The sequence below is a fragment of the Nerophis lumbriciformis genome, linkage group LG21 (genome assembly GCF_033978685.3).
Source record: "Nerophis lumbriciformis linkage group LG21, RoL_Nlum_v2.1, whole genome shotgun sequence".
Lineage (NCBI taxonomy): Eukaryota > Metazoa > Chordata > Actinopteri > Syngnathiformes > Syngnathidae > Nerophis > Nerophis lumbriciformis.
In genome coordinates, this window is record NC_084568.2 from 19,420,446 (window position 1) to 19,426,461 (window position 6,016).

Consider the following 6,016-nt stretch of genomic DNA (forward strand, 5'->3'; position numbering starts at 1 on the left):
CCCGACCTATCCTGCTTTCTTTTCATCGCTTCCAGAGCAAAGACCTGCTGATTCGGGAGGCAAGGAAGAGGGGTACGCTGCAATACCACTGGCACGCGTTCAGAGTGTACGAGGACTACTCCAGAGGTAGTAAATCAACGGAGGGCTTACCGGACTGTGATGGCGTCATTGTACAAGATGGGACTCAAACCCTCGCTACTCTACCCGGCCAAGCTCCGCATCACACAGACGGACGGCATCCGCGTTTGGCTCGGATCAGTAGCCGAGGCAGGACAACTACATCAAGGCGTATAAAGACTCTTCATAACGGTCTCATCAAGAAAGTGTGTTTATGAGTCACAGTGAGTTTACGACCTGAACTGTATAATCATATTAAGTGTGTGTGTGTGTGTGTTTAGTGTAAGTGTTTCACTGGAGGTGGATACAAATGTGCCACCTGTACAAAGAAAAATAAACTAAAAAATATAATGGAAAGTGAATTAAAAAATATCTTTACCAATATTGGTAATAAGGAATTAAAATGTAGAAATACTGATAATAGTCATAGTAGTGAACTGTATAATAATTATAATCACATTCAACTAGACTTTTATGACAACATCAATTACAACTGCAATTCAAAGAGTTTGGCAGTGACATAGATCCCGATTGTAATCTTTACAATATTACCAGAAACTGAGTACTACACAGATGAACAATTTAAATGTGTGAATGTGGACAAATCATTTACCGTAATACATTTTAATAGCCGAAGCTTATATAAAAATGTTGACAATATTAGAGAATATCTGAGCCAGTTCAAAAAATTTAGTATTGTTGCAGTCTCAGAGACTTGGCTCGATGAGAACAAGTGTTGTGATATGAGATTGGAAGGTTATGAATTATTCACCACAGAGTTGGAAAAAGGGGAGGAGGAGTAGCACTTTTTGTAAATCAAGATTTAAAATGTTGGACAATTGACAGCAAATCAACTGCTATAGCTGGAGTCTTTGAATGTATAACTGTAGAAATTGAAGTAGAAAAAAAAAAAAAAAAAAAAAGTCAGTTGTGTTTATAGAACACATTCAATCAAAAATTGGACTATTTGTTTAATAAGTCAAACAAGATCCATATTGTGCGCGGTGATTTTAATATTAATCCTCTGAACCCCATGGACAGTACCAAAACAACACATTTTATAACAGGATTGTACAGCAATGATTTCTCTCTCCTTATCACAAAACCAACCAGAATAACAGTAGACTTTGCCACACTGATAGATAACATTTTCACCAATCAACCGGAGAATCAAATAACAGCAGGACTACTACTCAATGACATAAGTGATCATCTACCTGTATTCGGCATTTTCCACAATTTCTTTGATAAGAGAAAAACCAAAAAAGCAGTTCAATATAGATTAGTTAGACACCAAACACCAGAAACTATGGCAGCATTCAAGTCTGAGTTATGTGCTCAAGACTGGGGGGAGGTTTATACCTCCACAGACCCGGATGAGGCATATCAAACTTTTCTTAACATTTTCATAACACTGTATGATAAGCACTGTCCAATTAAAAAACATGACATTAAGGGCAGCACTGTTAAGGACAAACCGTGGATCACAAAGAGACTATTGAAGTCCTGCAAAAAGAAAAAGTATCTTTACAGAAGACATTTAAAGCACAGAACCAAAGAAACTGAACACAAATATAAAACGTACAAAAATGAGTTAACACAAATAATAAAGCACAGAAAAAGAACATATTACGGTACTGTAACCTATTAGAACAACATGAAAATAGCATCCAAACTATAAATGACCCTATTTTTAGGATTAACTAATTATTGTAGAAATTGAATACCAAATTATGCTGAAATAGTAGGACCATTAAGTAAATTAATGTAAAAATGTAATCATCTGTAGAGTGGCATTCAGAAGCTGAAGCAGCATTCTGTGAAATAAAAATATAATAGGATGTGCGGTTGTTATAGCAACTAAATGTTTTGAAAGCTATGAAATGACCATAAAATTACTCAATGCAAGCTGCAGAACAAGTAGCACTAATAGAAGCATGTAATGAAAGATCAAGGTCACAATATACACAGATAGCCAATATACATTTTCAACAGTGCACACATTTGCACAACACTGGAAAAATAGAAGAATGATAACGTTAACAGGAAAACCTGTAACACATGGAGAACTACTTTTAAAAAAATAGTAAAAGCAGTACAGCAACCAGCTAAAATAGCAGTATGCAAATGTGCAGCACACACCAAAGGAACAGATACAGTATGCTTAGGAAATATGTTTGCTGACAAAACAGCAAAACAAGCAACGGAAAAGGAAATACAAATTTCAAACGACAAACTAGTGACATGAATAATGATATACTAAAAGATATGCAACAACAAAGTACTCAAAAAGATAAATGGATTAAAAACGGAGTCACGTTTATTGTCCAGACAATAAACCAATCTTATAAAAGAAAAATCTGTATAAGTGGGCAGCAATATGGAGCCATGGTTGAACTCATGGCTCAACAGGAGGGATATGAATACCCTTATACAGAAGTACTATACTTCCTATAGTTTAATTCTTATTAAAAAAAAAAAAGTATAAAACATCTATGGATTTAACTAAATAAGAGTGAAGGAAAACATTATTGTCTGGTCATAGTAGATGCATCTTCAAAGTGGGTAGAAATATTTCCTAAAGGAAAAGCAGATGTGCTGACAGTAGCAAAAGCATTATGCAAAGATTTAGTAAAAATGTACAGTACATGAACATTACAAGTACAACAGGACTCACACCATTTGAAAGATAGTGGAAAGACCAACCTGAGTATACTTAGCACATTGTAAAAAGGTCATATAATGGGAAAAAAAGTATGTGGGATTGTATTTGTGTTATCAAAGGGACATGTTAATTAGCACACTACAAATTCCACTGTCACAGTTGTAAGCATACCATTTGATGATGTGTCAAAGTTTGATAATAATTGGTTCCTGTTTTGGCAATTAATTTGTTCCTTATGGCAGAGCAAGTGGGAAATGCTACAAAAACTGATTGTGTTGTATGTACAAGCGCAGACAATTACTCAAGATATCTTGAGTCAAAAAAAGTTTAATTGAAGTAATGAGCAAAACAAAATTTACCTTGTAGCTAAAGAGACAAAACAGAATCCAATATTTGATAAATATGTGAAAAAAAGCTAATTATACCTGCATTAACATGCAAGGCTCTGTACAACAGTTAGGAAACGTATCATAAGATAACTGCTTACACATAGCAAATGTATCAATATTTGTACGAGAATTGTTAACACGCCTGAACAGTTTGATACCTGAACATTGGAAAAGAACTAGACATGATGTAAACCGGCAAAGTGTTGTAGATCCAAATTAGATCGATGCAATGGGTGTCCAAAGAAGTGTATCTGGCGACTATAAATTGGTAAATGAAGTTGCAGCTGGATTTGAATCATCAGTCTACTGGTGGTGTACGATTAACAAGAATGTTGACAGAATAACTACGTCCACCATCATATTTGTACATGTCGTATTTGCTGATGTTGCTCTATTGTTGTTGTTGTTGTTTGCTGTTGTTGTTTTTGTCTCTGTCTAATCCCCCTCTTGTCCCCACAATTTCCCCCTCTGTCTTCTTTTTTTTCTCTTTCTATCCCCTCCTGCTCCGGCCCGGCTGCACCAAATGATAATATAAATACATTTAATAAAGTAAAATACAAATAAGGCAACAAGAGAAGTATCCTACACTTCTCTTTTGTAAAGTAAATCTGAACGGCCGACATGGGCATCTACATCAACTATATGATTTGCCTGAGAAGCTGCACAGGACACAAAAAAACAAAAAACAAACAAAAAAAAAGAATAACTACGTCCACTACAATGTACATAGATTGGAAAATTACACAGGACAGACTTGAAGCCGTCGCTGATCAACTCGCCGCCACCTCCCTTATGGCTTTTCAAAACCGTATGACGCTAGACATGTTAGCGGAAAAAGGAGATGTGTGCGCAATATTGGGTGAACAGTGTTGCACTTCATACCAAACAACGCTGATGCAGAAGGTAGCCTGACCAAAGCACTAGAAGGCCTGCACACCCTTAACGGTAAACTGAAAGAGCATTCAGGCATAGATACATCTATGTGGGAGGGGTGGTTGGACGTGTTTGGCAAATACAATCTCTTTGGTTTCTAGTATCTATGGCCGTGTTTGTAGCAATACTGACGTTGTGTGGATGTTGTTGTATTCCCTGTCTGTGTTCTCTGCTTAACTGTCTGATTACCACAGCGATTAGCCCAGCAGATGATAAAGCTGTTCAGATGCACTTCCTGGTGGACGATAAGGAAGATGAATCTGATGACGAGGATACCTACCTGGATGATGTTCCCAATTTGTTTCCAGAAATGTCATAATTATGAGGGAAAAATGTATGTTAAATTCTGAGTGTAAACATAACTTGGTCCTAGGGAAATGAATCACTAACTGAAAATCGCAAGAAGAAGTTATTGGGGATAAGAAGATTATGGGGAACTTATTTGATAAACAGGAGGGAAATGTCAGAAAAATTGTATGTAAATTATCAAAAAACTTTCCACTCTCTGTGTTTCCAGTGAACAGATATGACCTGTCTTTGTTGTACCAAGCAAAAGTCTTGGAAGATTCCGCTGTGTACGATGGAATGAGACGGGAGGGGTTATCTATTGTCCTCGAAGACCTGCTCAAGCTGAATCCAGGACCAGCCCAAGCCCGAGGCATCTTTTTCCTTTGTGTTAATGTGACCGAAAACAATGACTGTTTACATACTCCCCATTTCTGTTGAGACGTGTTGTTGCGTAAACATTGAATATCTAAATAAAAGAGACGACGAAAACCTTTTTTGTCAGAGCGTGGGTGACACTGTAGAGGTTACAGTGTCGACATGTTTTCTCCTCAATATTGAGTTCAAATTGAATTCTGCCTCTGTTTGATTCCTTGCCTTTTGTCTTGTTTAATAGATGTCATCAGTGTTTGAACCTGACACCCGCTCAGGGTGTAAAAGCGCGACAGCCGAGAATGAAGGAGGAGAAGGAGTTGGAGAGTCATCAGTGGATGCAGAGCGGAAGCGACTGAGAGCAAGACGCAGAAGATGCGGCCGGCTGAAAAGCGACCGGGAGAACGAGCAGTGGAAGAGGAAAGAGCTGGAAAGCGACCCGACCTGAGACTGAGGTTTTATTGAAAAATAAAATAAAGTCAACCATGCTCGAAGCAATGTCCTTCCTTGGTGGTCCTGAAAACCCGCACGACAGGCAGAGTCTGTCACATTTGGCACCCAATGTGGAAGGACCATCGGAGGCGGGGGAGGACGATCCGCTGTGGGCTCTTGTGGCCACGCTCACGAAGCTGGCGGCTGGTTGCGGCTCCTGCAAGCATTGGCGGACCAGACGGGGGGCGGGGCGGATGGCCCCCCGAACGAGAAGAAAAAGACAAAGAAGAAGAAGAAGAAGAAGAAGAAAAAGACAAAGAAGAAGAAGAAAAAGACAAAGAAGAAAAAGATAAAGAAAAAGAAGAAAAAGACAAACAAGAAGGAAAAGACAAAGAAGAAGACAAAAGAAGACAAAGACAAAGAAAAAGACAAAAGCAAAGAAGAAGACAAAGAAGAGGAAGAAAAAGAACAGGTGAAGGAGGAGGAGAAGACCGGGGGCACAGGTGGTCGTGGCCGCCTTCCCTTCCCGCTCCCTCAAAAAAAAAAAGGGGGGGGGGGGGGAGGGGGGAGTAGGCTCAGCCGGTCGGACTCCTGGCTTGCGTCCGGCGATGGAGGACTGTGGTGAGGCGGGGCTGGCAGACCGACAGCGAGGCGTGCCCCGCCGGGGCCGACTACAAGATGGCGGCGAGAAGGCGTGGCCGGCAGTCCAACAGTGCGGCAGGGCACACCGGAGCCCGCTCCAAGATGGCGGCGAGTAGGCGTGGCCGGCAGTCCGACAGCGAAGCAGGGCACACCGGAGCCCGCTCCAAGATGGCGGCAAGGA